We start from the raw sequence: 15,169 nt of genomic DNA, 5'->3' as shown, positions 1-15,169 counted from the left end.
ATTTACATAAGCAAAATAGTATAATTACAGTTTATTGACTTTCAATAATTAGTGTCAATTGCATGGCCATTCACAGAACAAGATGTAAATATTATAAATTCTAACAATATGAAAGTAATGGTGGAGTTGACAGAAGTCAAGAGTTCTATGGAGGGGGCAGTGCCTGGGTGGTTCAGTCAGTTAAATGTCCAACTCTTGGTTTCCGTTCAGGTCATGATTTTACAGTTCTGTGCTGACATCACAGAGCCTGCCTTGGATTCTCTCTGTCTCTCTCTCTCTCTCTCTCTGCCCCTCCTCCATGCTCGCTCGCTTGCTCTCTCTCAAAATAAATAAACTTTAGAAAAATTGTGAAAAGAGATTTCTATGGAGAGAGAGTTGAAGGAAGAAAGTTGAAGGGAAATGTAGATGTGTTCTTTGTCTTACATAATAAATAATAAGGTAAGAGATGTTAAGAGTTGCTTTCTGCCCGTGGATGCTAACAAGTATTATTAAAGTCTCCCCTGCCACTACCAACATGTCTAAGTCAGAATCTCTCAAAGAGCCTGAACAGCTGTGGTAGACCTTCATGGGAGGTTTGAGCTTTGAAACAACCAATGAGAGTCTGAGGAGCCATTTTGAGCAATGGGCAACACTCACAGACTGTGTGGTAATGAGAGATCCAAACACCAAGCACTCCAGAGGCTTTGGGTTTGCCACTGTGGAAGAGGTGGATGCAGCCATGAGTGCAAGGCCACACAAGGTGGATGGAAGAGTTGTGGTACCAAAGAGGGCTGTCTCAAGAGGAGATTCTCAAAGACCTGGTGCCCACTTAGCTGTGAAAAAGGTTTTTGTTGGTGGCATTAGACACTAAAGAACATCATCTAAGAGATTATTTTGAACATTATGGGAAAATGGAAGTAATTGAAATCATGACTGACTGAGGCAGTGGCAGGAAGAGAGGCTTTACTTTTGTGACATTTGATGACCATGACTCTGCGGACAAGATTGTCATTCAAAAATACCATACTGGGGGCTCTTGGGTGGCTCAGTCAGTTGAGCGTTTGACTCTGATTTTGGCTCAGGTCATGATCTCATTGTTTGTGAGAGCCTTCTTGGGATTCTCTCTCTCTCTCTCTCTCTCTGCCCCTTCCCTGCATGTACTCTCTCTCAAAATAATAAACAAATTAAAAAAAATACCATGCTGTGAATGACCACAACTGTGAAGTAAGGAAAGCCCTATCTAAGCAAGAGACGGCTAGTGCTTCATCCAGCTTAAGATGTCGAAGTGATTCTGGAAACTTTGGTGGTCATGGAAGTGGTTTTAGTGGGAACTACAACTTTGATCGTGGAGGAAACTTCATTGATGAGGTGGCTTTGGTGGAAGTCAAGGTGGTGGTGGATATAGTGGCAATGGGGACAGCTATAACAGATTTGGTAATGGTTGAAGCAATTTTGGAGATGACAGAAGCTATAATGACTTTGGCAATTACAACAATCAATCTTCACATTTTGGACCTATGAAAGGAGAAAATTTTGGAGGCAGAAGCTCTGGCCCCTGTGGTGGTGGAGGCCAATATTTTGCCAAACCATGAAACCAAGGTGGCTATGGCGGTTCCAGCAGCAGCAGCAGCAGCAGCAGCAGCAGCAGCAGCAGCTATGGCAGTGGCAGAAGGTTTTAATTACTGCCAGGAAACATTTCTACTTAATTTAGCAGGAGAGAAAAGCCAGAAAAGTGACAAGGAAAGCTACAGGCTACAACAGCCAAGTGGTGGCAGGGCCTTGCTGCAACAAAGAAGACATGTTTTAGGCACTACTCGTGTATGGGCAAAAAACTCAACGACTGTATTTGTGACTAATTGTATAACAGGTTATTTTAGTTTCTATTCTACGGAAAGTGTAAAGCTTTCCAACAAACCTTTAATGTCGCTTTTCCAACAAAGTTTTAATGTAGATTTTCTTTCTTTTCTTTCTTTCTTTCTTTCTTTCTTTCTTTCTTTCTTTCTTCCTTTCTCTTTTGGAACACTTGCTGTTGATTGCTAAATGTAATAGTCTGGTCATGACACTGAATAAATGTGTCTTTTTAAAAAAGAGAGATTGAGAGAGAGAGAGATGTTAAGAGTTTAAAGATGGTAGAGCTGGAAGTGAAAATATAAATATATTCTTTAAAGTTGTAAATATATAACCAATAGAAAAAATAAATACTAAATTAAAAAAAAAATTTTTAGTGTTTATTTTTTTTGAGAGACAGGCAGAGCATGAGCGGGGGAGGGACAGAGAGAGAGGGAGACACAGAATCCAAAGCAGGCTCCAGGCTCTGAGCTGTCAGCACAGAGCCAGCACTGGGCTCAAATTCATGAACCGTGAGATCCTGACCTGAGCTGAAGTTGGATGCTTAACCGACTGAGCCAGGTGCCCCAATAGTAAATTTTTCAAAAATTAGAAGTAAAAAAGTAAATGCTGTGTATTTTTAATACTAAAATAATGCTGCAACTAACAAAATATGAGATGGAGGATGAAGTAGGATATAATACATAAATAGTTCATTTATCATCTTCCTCTCCAGGGAGTTAACAGTGTTTAAAACTGACCAAAAAGAATAGGTATATAAGCATGTAATTTAGAGCTAAGGAGACAGTGGCTCTCTTAACCATTTGGGCTGCTATAACAAGATACCATAGACTGGGTGGTTTATAAACAACAGAAATTTATTTCTCATAGTTCTGGATGTTGGAAGTCCAAGATCAGAGCGCCAGCATTGAGTGAAAGTTCTCTTCCGGGTTGTAAACTTCTAGTTGTATCCTCACATGGTCAAACAGGGAGGGAGCTGGGGCCTCTTTTATGAGGGCACTAATCCCATTCATGTGGGCTCCTCATGATCTAATCACCTCCCAAAGGCCCCCACCTCCTAATACCATCACCTTAGGGGTTAGGATTGGAACATATGGATTTTGGGAGGCATAAACATTCAGACCATAGCAGTGACCATATAAAATAAAGCTAGACAGGATTTAAAGTCATTTCCTAGGGAGTTCAATGAATATCATGTTTTTCTAGTGGGATGGAGGACAGGATATGTGTACTTTTCATTTTTAATCCTTTTGTACTATTTAATTGGTTTTAAACCAATGTATGTGTTGTACTGCTTTGATAGTTGAAATTAAGGGGTTGGGTAAAAGCACTTTAGTATAAAAGTTTGCAGGTAGGGATTGTGAGCCCCCTTAAAAACTCTGAGACTCACAATCCCTACCTGCAAACTTTTTTTTCCCTCTTTAAAGGAAGATACAAGTTCTTCAGTGACAGGGTAAGAACTAACATTTTAAAAAGTGTGGAAATGAAGCCAAAACCAAAATTATAGGCTGTTATACACCATTTAGTTTCTGTATTGATTTTCCTACTTAATTTAACTAAGAAAAAAATTTTTTAACCCACAGGACTCTGTCAAAAACACAAAACTTTCAATCATAGGTAGAAAGCGCCAGGAAAGAAAAGAAAAGAAAAAAAGAAAAGAGCTAAGCCATCAGTCTCCAGTGAGTGTTGGTTGTCTCACATGTCTGTTGCAAAGCAGCATGCTAATTTAACACAAATTTGAAACTAAAAGAGTGTCATATGAAGGCATCTAATGAATAGTCAGGCTCCTTGCACATGTGCTATGTTGAATTAATACACGCACTGCAACTTTTCAATTTACTTCTTTCATGAAGAGTGCTAACTAAAGAGGGGCCAGAAACAATTTCCTTGTATAAAGGCAAAACAGATTTACGAATCATGTCTCCGGGCGCCTGAATGGCTCAGTTGATTAAGCGCCGACACTTGATTTCAGCTCAGGTCATGATCTCACAGTTTCTGAGATTGAGGCCGGCGTTGGGCTCATCACTGAAAGAATGGAGCCTGCTTGAGATTCTCTCCCTCTCTCTGGCCTCACCGCCCCCCCCCCCCACACACACACCGACCCTGCCCTGCTCATGCATGCATACTCTCTCTCTCTCTCTCAAAAATAAATAAATTATAAGAATAATGTCTCTGTTTCCAATTCTGTGTCTCCCTCTCTCTGCCCCTCCCCCGTTCATGCTCTGTCTCTCTCTGTCCCAAAAATAAATAAACGTTTAAAAAAAAAAAAAAAAGAATAATGTCTCATATTTAATAATTGTTTTATAGCATAACTTGATAGCATCTAAATCTCACAAGTTAGCTCTAGGACTTTTGTTGTTATTGTTTATAAAACTCAAATAAATGCTTCTGCCAAATTTGAGGTACTTGATTCCTTAAGAGTCCTTCATGAAGAATCCTTCATTCTGTATGTGACAGTTTATTTCTGATTGTTACCATGAAATACTAAAAGCTACAGAGGATGTGTAGTTTCAGATTCTAGTTCTTGACATTACAGTAGGATAAGCATATTGCTCATAGACTGCTATGTCTCTAAGGGAGAGGCCCTTGAGATCAGCTGGTCTAAGCCCCACTATTCGTAGATGAAGAAACTGATGCTCAGAGACTGAGAAATTTAGTCTCCACAGAAAGTTAATGAGATAGGGGCACGTGGGTGGCTCAGTCGTTTGAGCATCTGACTGTTGGTTTCAGCTTAAGTCATGATCTCACGGTTCATGGGTTTGAGCCCCGCATCTGGCTCTGCACTGTCAGTGCTTGAGATTATCTTTTTCTCCCTCACTCTCTACCCCTCCCCTGCTTGTGCAATCTCTGTCTCTCTCAAAATAAATCCATAAAACTTAAAAAAAATTAATGAGACATATAAAGTGACCAAAGAGTGTTCAGCTCCTGGTGAGAATTTGTTATACTGTTGTTTCCTTAACTCAAACACTCACCATCAAAAATATCAGTGTTTAAAAGCCAAGAAAGTAGTTTAAAAGGGGCTTTTGAAAATCTGGAAAATTATGATTCTCCAGAAATTCTATAAATAAAAAAAATGTTGCCCCTTAGAGGTCAGGAATAATGATGGTAAACAAAATTCTTTCCATATCCTGAAGTCTAGGGCATCTTTCTATGAATAAGGAAATGTGGTCTGAAAGAATAGAAGGTTCTATCTATCCATATTCCATCTTTATTTGAACAAAGATGTCTCACAAATCATGATCAAGACTCATTTCCCTCTATTCAAATAAGCTGTGGGCTTCTGGTGCATTTGCCAGACAACTCCTAGGGCAAAGTGGGACCAATTCAAAACTTGGATCCAATTTTCTAGTTTCAGGCAGGATTGTGTTATCTGATAGCATTAATAAATAGCTGGCTTATTATTTACAATCTCTTTTCCCTTCAGTGTGATGTTTTGTTCTTAGTGGAAAATAATTGTGTCAGAGAAGTGACTATGTTCTTTTAAGCAGGAACTATCTGTCACAATCTGACTAAGAGGAACATGAGGGAAAATTTAAATGTCACTTTAGGCAATATCTCAACATTATTTCCTAAGAGACTTGATAATGTCTCCAGGGGTGTGGGAATCCAATTTCCTTGATTCTAATTATTGTTTTGCAACCTACTCACTCTATGACCATAACTTAATTACTTTTACACAAATTCATTATTTCTAATTCATTGTGTACAAGTATATAATTCTGCCTTACTGGCAATATTAGGAGGAAAGTGGTCTTTGGGTTAAGTGATGGTTTGGGAGTTAGGAAATCCCCATAAATGCATATTGTTTCAACTTCCTGCAAAGCACGTAAGTTTATGTTGGGTAATGATCTTTCCATATCAAGAAACAGAAAGCAAACTCAGATGGATTTAAATAGTAAGGAGAATTTACAGGTGAACATAGCTTAAAATCCAGAGGTTTTCCCGGCTTCAGGAAAGGTTTGACTCAGGGCCCAAATGGATTAAATAAATCCTGGATTCTTGCTTTCATTATTGAGGGTCAGTTTCCAGAAGCTTCTGGACCTACATACTTCCAGGTTCATATCCAGCAGAAAAGAGACTTAGCAATCTAAATAAAAACTCCCAAATGTAGTCCATTGGCTCCTCACTTCCCTGACTTATGATTATATTTGTCCTAAACCAACTGTGAAGGCCAGGGAGATGGGACATGCTGATAGGATTAGCCCAGAAGGGTCCACCTGGGGTGGGGTCAATCCCTCTCAAACACATGATTAAGAAATTTCCAAGTAGTGGGAGCCTGGGTGGCTCAGTCTGCTGAATGTCCGACTTGGTTTTGGCTCACGTCATGATCTCATGGTTCCTGGGATCGAGCTCTATGTCAGACTCTGTGTGATGACAAAGGGAGCCTGCTTGGGATTCTTTCTCTCTCCTGCTCTCTCTGCCCCTCTCTCACTCATGCTGCATGCACTCTGTCAAAGTTAAAAAAAAAGTTTTTAATCAAAAAGAGAAATTTCCAAATAGTGTTAGGGAGAAGGAAAGGGAGATAAATCCTACAATCCTCTTTTTTCTTTTTTTTTTAAGTAGGCTCCATGCCCCGTGTGGAGCTCAATGTTGGGTGTGAACTCATGCTCCTGAGATCAAGACCTGCGCTGAGATCAAGAGTCCAACACTTAACCAACTGAGCCACTTAGGCACCCCAATCCTACAGCCCTCTATTTAAATGCCTTCAGACACTAGCATCTCAACCTAGAGTCATTTGTGCATTCATTGATTCATTCAACTAACATTTTTTCAGGGCTCGCTATATGTGAGGTCTTTTTTTTTTTTAAAGTTTATTTATTTTTGACAGAGCGAGGAGGGGAAAGGCAGAGAGAGAGGGAGACAGAAGATCTGAAGTGGGCTCTGTGCTGACAGCATAGAGCCCAACATGGGGCTTGAACTCATGAATGGCAAAATCCTGAACTGAGCTGAAGTTGGATGCTTAACCGACTGAGCCACCCAGGCACCCCTATATGTGAGGTCTTGACTCCATTTTTTTCACTCCATTTCCAGGTTCCCCTTTAAAAGCAAGAGGAAAGTCTAAGAATTGGACCTCAGATTGGGGGAAGAATTATGAGAGAGATTAAGAAAACTGGTTTCCCAAAACCTCCATATTTTAGGACGCATTCCTTACATTTTCAGGTTTCTGGGAAAGGAAGAGAAAACAGCATCCCACTATCCACACACCCTACCCAGGCATATCTTCCAGCTGTATCATTTACAATTTGGAGGTTGACTCCTTAAAGCCCATTCACAGGCCCAGGGTTAAGAACCCTTAGGCTAATATTATCATGAAGATATATAGGTGATCCAGTTTTGGATATAAGATTTACAATGATATTATGTTTTGACAGTGACATTTGAAACAGATTCTTGCTTTTCTGAATGGCCAAAGAAAGACAAGCACATTCTATTTCTTGGGCGAGATCAACTTTTACCTAAGGTGAACTTACTTAAGGTTTACCTAAGTTGAGGGGAGAGGTAGTTACAGTATATAGTGGTTGGACTTGGGTTGCCAAATGCCACCCAAGTCCCGGGTGGAGTTAGATCTGAAAACTTACTCTCTTGAGCACATGGGTTATACAAAATAGGAAGGGACAAGGCATGTTCATATATTTCAATGTTCCCACTGACTGAGCAGGAAGCAACAAGAGAGAACAGATGATTAAGGCCCCTCTCCAGGGTCACTTTGAGAAAGAAGCCTTTGGGAAAACACACGCAGAAAATGAGAGACAAATACAACTGAAATGTTTTTAACCATTCTTTGTGCCCTGTTTACAAAACATTCTGAAATAACCAAATGAAGTTGTTACACATCTCAGGCATCATGAAAAGGGGTGGGGGGCTCTGGTGATTGTACCATATATTAAGCACAGCTGCTGCTTTTAAAAAATTGATCTCACTAGATCTATGGGCCTTGAGGATTCTTTCTATTTCCTTTTCTGGGGGGAGTAAATGTTTTGGTGTTCAACGGGGATGCTCTGATCTTCCTAGTGTAAACTTGTTCAGCGCCCTTGCTTGGGAGCAGGCACACCTAACGTACACTTGGAAGGTGAGAGAGGAAATGCAAAAGAGAAGAAAATGGAAAAGTAGAGAAAGACAATAGCAGGCCTTTGACCCAACTTGCAAAATAGTAGGAAAAAAGATGTAACTTGATTTTTACCAAGATTTGACTCCGTATCTTCAGCAAATATTTTAGTGGAAATCCTTTAGGTATTGTTGAGGAGGAAAAATGGCAGCGCAAGAGAAAAGTGGGATCTTTAAGATAAACGCACATTGGCCAGGAGGAAACTCAAATCCAAGCTTTAGTCTCCATCTTGCTTCCCTGCTCTTCTTCTGTAGGACATTCCCAACAGCATGGCTTCTGAGCTGACATTTGTACTTGCTACCTGTGGCCTTTAGGGATGGATTCTCTCAAACAGGCTAATACCAGCAGACACTAAACTCCCTTTTGGGTCCTGCAGATTTACAAATAGAGCTGATCCTCAAACAGCTCTTATTTTGGAAGTTGGGGCGAGGTGTTTACTTGTGAGCTTCGTAAGAAGGGCTTAATTTCGGTGATGTCTTTCAAGCACTTTGGACTTCCGGGATGGGAGCCAGCCTTCTAAAATGAATGTGTTTGGGGCACCTGGGTGGCTCAGTGGGTTAAGCATCTGACTTCGGCTCAGGTCATGATCCTTGCGGTTCGTGAGTTCGAGCCCCGTATCTGACTCTGTGCTGACAGCTAGAAGCCTGGAGCCTGCTTCAGATTCTGTGTGTGTGTCTCTCTCTTTCTCTCTCTGCCCCTCCCCTGCTTGTGAATTGTCTCTCTCTGTCTCTCAAAAATAAATAAATGTCAAAATAAAATGAATGCATTTGGATTACTGGAGTTAACTTGGGGGTTGGAAGGGGGTTTACACACATTAAACATAAGATGTGATGTCTTCATAATTTTTTCCAGATTCAGCTCCTTTTAGACCCAGGAGATAAATGGGTCTTCTCCCTATAGCAGTAGTTTGTCACCATTTCCTGATTGCAATTGAGATTCTGAAGAAGTAGTTCACTTGTCTGGTGTAATGAACTTGACTTGGAGGTTTTGCCTTGCTCCTAACTATCTCCACCTCCCACCTCCAGGATCAGCCTTGCCTCCAACCCTAGGATCAATGCCTGTGGGCATGAGGTCTTTAGAGCCCTGGTGGTAAACTCACTGGCTCAGGATACAGTTGGTTTTGCTCTTTCCTGCCACTGCTTCGACCTTTGTTTCCAGGTTTCTAGTAACGAGGTATTTGCCTACCTTCTTGTTCATGGCTGACTCTTGTTCTGTTCCTGAGTCCTCAGTAATTGCATTTCCCTCCCAGTCCCTCAGTGAGATTACTGCCCTCTGTTTCCTCCAGTAACTGGATTTGTCTGACCTTGAGTCCTAAACTATGCTTGCTTGCGTCCTCTGCATACATTTCACCCTCCTTGGCATGCAATCACTTACCTAACTCAGGTAGGAGAGTGTTAGCATTTTCATTTGGGGTATATATATGACTTAGCTTTAATTTTTTTTATTTTTAATAAACAGAAAACTTCACACCTGAGCCATTAAACTTATAGAATGCCCTGAATCTCACTGAAAACAACTCATTAACTTATTTACATTGAATTCTGTCAGCTGACAAGAATATAAATAAGACAGGCCACATAAACTTGGCAATACCTAACACCTCATAATATAATCAGAAAGAACCTTAAAGATCAATAAAGATATGGACAAACATTTCAATAAAATATGAACCTACTGTAATAGCCATTTGGTCAAGAATCCCATTTTCATTTTTTATAAAAGACAAAAAGTTTAAGAACTAATAATCATTGAAGTCATAACAATTGTCATAATCATCTTGCTATTTAAAACAGGAGGCAAAAAAACGGATGTGAAAATGATATATTCTGTTTCATCTCTAAGTTTATCTTGGCAGAAAAAAAAATGTGTTTCAACTTCAGAGACAATAATTCGTTTGGATCTTCTTTTCAACGTTTTTTTTTTTTTTTTTTTTTTTTAATTTATTTTTGGGACAGAGAGAGACAGAGCATGAACGGGGGAGGGGCAGAGAGAGAGGGAGACACAGAATCGGAAACAGGCTCCAGGCTCCGAACCATCAGCCCAGAGCCTGACGCGGGGCTCGAACTCACGGACCGCGAGATCGTGACCTGGCTGACGTCGGACGCTTAACCGACTGCGCCACCCAGGCGCCCCAGGGTCTAGATTCTTAAAGTCATTGGAATAAAGTTGCACATAGCATGTAAAAATTTTTTTAATCTCAATAAAAAAATTTTTTTTAATCTCTGCGTCCTGTTTTCATTTCTCATTTTATTGTGTCTTTTTTTTTTTTTCCTTACTTACTGGATAATACTTGCCAAAGGCTTTCTTTGTTTTGATCTTGTCAAAACATAGAATTTAAGTCTATTGTTTTTGGTTTTCTATTTCATATTATCTATCTTGTCTTTATTAATTCCTTCCCTCTCTATTCTTTGGTTTATATGTTATTTCTTTTCTAGTTTCTACAGTTGAAAGCTAAGTTCATTTGTTTTCAGTCTCTCTTGCTTTCTAACATCTGGATTTAACATTACAATTTGCTCCCTGAGAAACAACTTTGTTATGATTTAGAGTTTAAGATGCTTTGTTCTCATTGTCATTGGTTTCTTAATAATCCTGCTTAATAATTCTTCTTATTAATTATTAATAATTTTGCTGCCCCACCCTTAAGGAGAATTATACCTTACCCCATTGATGCTAGATTTAGCCATGTGACTTGTGTTAGCCAATAAATATGAGTGGAAGTGAAACCCACATTTTGAGTCATGGTCTAGTTCTATAATCTTTCTTTTCCTTCTGGAGCAGTGTGCTAAGATAGACCAGCTCTTTCAGCCTGCGTGACAGACTAAAGATGACATAAAGAGTGGCAGCTGACCTGAGACAACCAAGTAGTGTTAGTGAGAAATAAATCTTTGTTGTTCCAAACTCTTGATACAGCTTTAAATACTTCACTGTGTATTTCTAAAGAATAAGAACATCTTCCTGTATAGACAAAATTACATTTTACTATCTAACAAAATTAATGTTGATTTTTTTTTTGAGTAGGCTTCATGTCCAGTGTGGAGTCCAACACAGGGCCCAAACGATGACCCTGAGAACAAGACCTGAGCTGATATCAAAAGTCAGACACTTAACTGACTGAGCCACCCAGGGACCCCCTTAATATTATCTGATACTTAACACACATTCAAACTTTCTCATTTGGCCCCAAAATGTCCTTTCTAGCTGGTTTGTACAAATCACAAACCAATCTAGAACTACATGTTCTATTTAATTGTCATGTTTTAAAAGTACCTTTTAACTTAGAACAGTCCCTTTTCTTATGACATTGATTTGTTGAAGAGCCCAGGCCAGTTGTCCTAAAGAATGTGCCACATTTTAGCTTTGCTTCCCCATATTACTATTCAGCTTGTCCCTATATGCCTATAATTCACATAAATAAGTTATATATAAACATTCAGTTAGATTCAAGGTAAACACTTTTGGCTAGAATGCAATAGAAGTGGTGTTGTATACTTCATATCACATCACATCAGAAAGATGCATAATAGTTGCTTGTCTCACTATTAGTGATAGTAATGGGATAAATGACCACTAGACTAAATGACCACTAGCCTATCCCTCCATTATATGGTTATATTTTTATCTCTTATGGCCATAAAGTAACCCAAATGCTATCGCTTTCGTACCATATGAATAACCAATACCCCATTCATAGAGGTTTTAGCATCAATTGGTAGTCTTTACTTGAATCAATAATTTCATTAGGAACTATAAAATGATTCTTCCGTAAAGTGACCTTTCCCTTCTCAATTGGAGCCACTTGGTTTCTGCAATATAGTTGCTACCTGATAGGCAAGTTAAATGCTTAATCATTTCTTAAGTAAAGAAGTGGCTCAAATGGTGACAAAGGAGTTTTTTCCTAGATTTCCCTCATCATTATGGACATCTGGAATTTCTAAGATTTCATGTATTTCAATCAACTAGTATATTTCTCTTTTCTATGTTCAAATTTTTTCTAATGCAATACCTTATGAAATATTTGACTCCAGTAGAATCCTTCATGTAGGGAAACAGAAACAAAGAAATTCAAGTCATTGGACTCAGTGAGTCGTTAGAAAGGTAGCTCTCAGCCAGGAATGATTTTGCTCCCTAGGGGACATTTTGGCAATATCTGGAGACATTTTTGGCTGTCATAATTACTTTAATGTTGCATTTAGTTTTGTAATAATTTTAAAGATTTAAAATAACACCACATTCAACATTTAAGAAAGTGACATTACAGCTGCAACACACTACTTATTGACCTTTCAAAGGGAAAAATATCATGACTTTTATTTTTGAAATCAGTGGACTAAATATTTCTGAAAGACTCATCCTTTGAACATAACTAAAAAAGATGGGTGATATATAAAAATCATCTTCCAAAAATCATCAAATAGCTGAATGATACGGAATTAAAAGGCCAAGAAACTGAAAGGATGTGCACCCGAGATTTTACCATGGCCATTAGGAACATCAGTAAATGAATACATACATAGAAGGGGATAACACAGACAGATGGATAGCCAGGACAACAGCCACAGGTCTCCATTCTCCTGAGAGGGGTACACGGTGCACTGTGAACAAGAGAGATCTGATTTGTCCCTTCATATAACCACCCAAAGGATGGAAGGCCACAGGCCCCAATAGCACCATTAGCTCTCAGAAAGAATCACCATTGTTTATAGGATATAACAAAATGGCCAAACTGTTTTCACCAGCGCTTGCTCCTGAGCCAGGTGTAATAGATTAATCCCTGGAATGCAAACAGCAAACACCAGAAGGAAAATCAGTCAATCCATCCATCCATCCATCCATCCATCCATCCATCACATCCCCTTGAAACAGACACATTGTATTGGTGACATAAAGAACTGGCTACCTCCTTCTGGTGATTTACAATCCGTTTGGGAATACTCATCCAGTTAACAAATATTTATTGATAAGATAAGATGATGGTTAGCTATCAAACCATTATTACTACTGAGATTCAGAAGAAGGAGGAATCCCTCCTAGTTGTAGAGGTCAGGGGAGTCTCATCTAAAGAGATGAGGTTGGAATGAGGGCCTGAAGGCTGGGAAGTAATATAACTGTAAGAAGCTGTCGATTGGGAGGGCCGGGAGCACCGGCTAGAGAGGGCAAACAGTTTTACACAGGATTCCAGGGAAATAAACTTTGAATGGTAGGTTAGGTTATATAGGCCCTTAATTCCTGGCTAAAAATTTAGAGGGGGATTTGCAAGTGATGGGGATCAACTGTGAGGTTTACAGCACTTGGGGGAGGAACTGACGGCCAGGTTTTTTAAGTGATCGATGATCAGGCACAGAAATGCCCTCTACCCCACCCACTTCCTAAGTTACTAATAGCTAATATAGAGGAACCATGAAGAAAATACTAAGAAAATCAGGCGCAGGCAGAGCGACATGAGCAGTTTTCTTCCATTTGCATTAGACACGTTTGCCCAAGATTTCCCACGCTGGGAATACCTCAGGAGGGCCCAGGAACCGCTGTTGGCCATGGCTACCACCTCGTAGAGAAAGTGGGTGCCCTGTACCCTGTGACTCATGGGTCACAGTGATTCTGTGATAAAATCAGCTAGATGAGGAAGCAGTACTTAATTTCATTTTGGCTCGGTTTAGTTTTTAATTACGACAGAGAGTGGGCATTGTGTGAGAGCCCAGGGCTTCACATCAGAGGGTCAGTTTGACCTAACCTCTGCTCTCTTCTTATCACCGTGTGAACTTGGAAAAGACAAAACTGCTCCAAGATTCATCTCCCTCATTTGTAAAACAAGGACAGGAACACTTTCCTTACAGGATTTGATGAGAACTTACGTGTAGGTGGTATGTAACACCAGGTGAATGAAACTTTTGAAAAATTAACGTTTCACATCCTGGAAATGCCTCAAACTTTTGGATTCAGTTTTGATTTTAGAAATTGGGACTTGCTACCGAGGTGAAGGTGGACAGGGTAGGCCTCACAGACCCACCCAGCATTGGGCAGAGTGCCCTTCATATCAGACTTGGTGGAAACTCACAAAACCATCACAAAGGGTCAGATTTGCTCTCTCCTCGACCAAGTAACTGATCAGAAAAAAAATCTTAATGTTTATTTTATTTTTGAGAGAGAGAGAGAGAGAGAACAAGCACAGGAGGGGCAGAGAGAATGGGGTACAGAGGATCCAAAGCAGGCTCAGTGCTAACAACGGCAAGCCCGATGTGGGGCTCAAACTCACAAACCGAGAGATCATGACCTGAATGGAAGTCCGGCGCTTAACTGACTGAGCCACCCATGTACCCCGATAAGAAATTAAAAAAAAAAAAATTAGGCACACAAGTGTGCCTGGGTGGCTCAGTCAGTTAAGCATCCGACTCTTGATCAGCTCAGGCCTTGATCCCAGGGTCATGAGTTCAAGACCCCTGTTGGGCTCCATGCTGGGCATGAAGCCTACTTAAAAATAAAAGTAACTTGTTGGAATGAGCACTGGGTGTTGTACGTAAGCGATGAATCACGGGACTCTACCGCCAAAACCAAGAGCACATATAACGATATGTTAGCCAATTTGACAGTAAATTATATTTTAAAAAAATAATAAAAAATAAATATAAATAAATAAATAAATATAAATAAAAATTACGCACGGGATGAAGCTTTCTAACTGAGAGGCTGGGCTTCACTGTTCTCATCTAGCCAGGGGGAACAGAAGGATCACTTACCTCTTTTCCTAGCCTGCGCCTTTGACCGGTACCTGTCTCTCAGCACAATTACATTTCAAAGGAAGGCCTGATGAGCTGTTTAGTTTCTGATGCGAGATTTGAAGAATGATTTGTAGGATGTCCCCTCTAGGAAAGCAAAGAGTAGTGCAGAGCACTAACTTAATTCATATGCTCAGGATGTCCTGCTTAGATCTTATTTCGGACAACTAACGGAAGGCTTCGATTCTCTGGGCACTGCTCTGGAAATGGTGTGAGCATTGGAAGGACTGCTCAGCATCTTTCCTCCTTTGGCCATTTATATACAAATCCATATTAGGCAGTAAGAAAAAAGTCTCTGTGCAATTTCATCTACTGTGATTTGGAAAGTAGCCACACCCTCCTCTCAGGACTTCCCTCTTCACACACAAAGCTTGTGTGAAATGATATTTTTGTTCTATTTATAGAAGAAATGTGTGCTCCTTTCCCAAACTACACTCTGAGATGAAATCAGTTTTACCTCATATCA

The 15,169-nt window shown here is 39.9% G+C and overlaps 1 pseudogene; it reads left to right on the top strand.

Moving 5' to 3' along the window:
- The first annotated feature begins 252 nt into the window (after window positions 1-252).
- Window positions 253-2,223, top strand: LOC121033759 (heterogeneous nuclear ribonucleoprotein A1-like; annotated as a pseudogene).
- The last annotated feature ends 12,946 nt before the right edge of the window (window positions 2,224-15,169 follow it).

Source organism: Herpailurus yagouaroundi, unplaced genomic scaffold, assembly GCF_014898765.1.
Source record: "Herpailurus yagouaroundi ecotype Mexico unplaced genomic scaffold, PumYag 159, whole genome shotgun sequence".
Classification (NCBI taxonomy): domain Eukaryota; kingdom Metazoa; phylum Chordata; class Mammalia; order Carnivora; family Felidae; genus Herpailurus; species Herpailurus yagouaroundi.
Note: the sequence above shows the minus strand (reverse complement) of the source record. Positions and strands in the feature narration are given on the sequence as shown.